Source organism: Diospyros lotus, chromosome 2 (genome assembly GCF_014633365.1).
Source record: "Diospyros lotus cultivar Yz01 chromosome 2, ASM1463336v1, whole genome shotgun sequence".
In the NCBI taxonomy this organism is placed as follows: Eukaryota; Viridiplantae; Streptophyta; class Magnoliopsida; order Ericales; family Ebenaceae; genus Diospyros; species Diospyros lotus.
The window spans coordinates 15,683,495-15,686,032 of record NC_068339.1 but is presented as its reverse complement, the minus strand read 5'-3'; positions in this window follow the sequence as shown (position 1 = coordinate 15,686,032).

Sequence of the window (2,538 nt, the reverse complement as noted above, 5' to 3'; positions counted from 1 at the left end):
GAATACATCTATTAATTCAAAGCTTAATTAATCCCTAACTTGAACCGTTTGATTTAGGGGGTGTTTCGCTTATCGGTTTGATCACTTAATTATAAGCTGTTGTTGTTATTAAGCAAAAATTAATGAGATGTTTGTGTGTACCTCATCAGCGTTTAAGTTAGATAGCTTAAACGATACTACCACAGCATTTTACAAAAGCTGGTAGGGGGGAGCTTTTGCAAAACGCTTCTAATTTATAAATTGTGTTGACCAATCATTTTACCATTTTACCCTCATCATTTTTGTTAATTTTCAATCATGCCCTTCTTCTTCAACCTTTGACTCTCGTCGCTTGTCGCCCCAAATCTTTCGGCCATCACTGTCACCCCCACCGATCGTTTCCCATCAACTATTGCCCTCATTAGCAACATCGATCGTTGCCCTCATTGTCTTCTTCGTCGGCTATTACCCCCTCCCCCATTTACTTCAACAATTCTCCTTCGTCGTTGGCTATCCGTAGCCCCATCGATCACTGCTCATTGTCATCCCCACCCTCATCTCCTCCCCCACTATCATTGTTTATGTGTGTACATATATATATATATATATAAAACATCAATAAACATATATATACATATATTAATATTTTATCAATATATTTTTAATAATAATATATAATTTATCAACATTTAATGATAAAATTTTACATCTTTCAATATCATGTCTATTTTGATCTTTTTGTCAAGTTTTGATAACTTATTAGTTCTCTCAAATCAAGCACATAACTATTAATTGATAGTTTAAAAATATATTTATGCAAACACATTATCAGCTTAAACGCTATCAAACTTTTAAATTTTATACAACTTAAAAGATAAATAGCTTAAAAGCTATGGAAAAAAAGGGGTAGGCCAAACACCCCCTTAATCTCCCTTCCTTCCACTCAATTGGCTGTAGTCAATTAATGACCATTAATTTGCTATTGTTCTGCATCATGCCTGTTTCTCATTGGGTCTCCAATCCATACAAGGATTATTATTTATAAAAACAAAAAAGCATAATCATGATAGCATGTTTTATTGGGCTTCCATATTAATTAGATGTATTATTTATAATTAGTAAATATATATTATTGTAAAGGTACTCGAGATGTCTTTCTCACAAGTGCTGTATATATACAAGCACTTATATGGCCTTTTAATAATCAACAATTATATAATAATAATAATGTCACCTTTTAGTTCAAATTAAATTGCTTAGGTTGGTTTAATAATCAATAGAGAATGGATCGAGATGACTACTTTTGACTTGATCGTGGTGGTCTGGATGAAATGGGAAAGCATGATTATTGATTACATCAAGCGGCTGAGTGTGGGGTCATCGTACGTACCTATCATACAAACAAAACCCCCCAATAATTTCCACTTTTTTGTGTGGATATGATTATCACTTTGAGATATCTATCATCATAGTGTTGTAACACATTGAACTTGCTTTATCCTTTAGGAGAAGACCCTCCTCCTCAATCAATCACCCTATTATCTCTGTTCAAGCAAAATTAAAGCTCAGTCTATAATAGGGGAATGATGGGTACACCATCATTGCCAATTTACCCACTAACTTCTAAAACAAATAGCTAGGCCACGTTATATATATATAAACATAAAAAGAAATCATTTTTATTCTAATCACCTCAACCGAGAATTAATGATTGCAGACCCATTAGCTCAATCCAATCCTCCTGGCTTATCATCTAATTAACTTAAATTCAGTTTTTTAATTTGATATCAAAAAGGCCTTCTTTATCCCACCATTAAAGGAGTTCATATTCCTCGGGCTTCATCCAAGATTTCTCTTTTTGTTTCTTCATAGCTTTAAGTTTAACTTGGTGTGGGGCACCCACCTTTTTTTAATTTTGCTTATTTTTTCACTCTATAATTGAAAAACAAAATATTAATAAATTCTAATCCTCTCTTATAAATCCACGATTAAGAATAAAACATTCTTGATTAAATTTTTAAAATATTATAATCATGTTATTGTGATAATGATAGTGACTTTATGTAAAAATTTAATGAAAACGACACAAAAAAACTAAGTAGAGTTTTCTCACTCTTTTTTGGGAACCAACTCAAAAATTAACACGGTAACAAAATGTTGGTTGGATTGGAATAGATTGGAAAAAATAAGAAATTCACAAAAATTCTCCTGTTTAGTATCATCCAGTTGGCCATTTATTTATAGCTGTAATGCAATATTTTGAGTGTCCATAATTTTATTATATAAAATTTAAAATAATTGAAACCATAATGGACATTTTTCTCGCTTTTTCTTCAACTTTTTTAAGGAAAAAGCTAAAAATAAATATAAAAAGGCAACAGTTTTCTTCCCACCCAAAAAAATTAAAAAGAAAAACAACAATGATGTTCTGTTTTAGGGTTTCAGCTTTAGATATTAAGATATATATTTCACGATTTCATGCAATTTCCTATGCTTCCTCACCGATCGACTTTTTCCTTCCAAAATTTAATCAAACAAAAGAGATAAGTGCTCACTGTC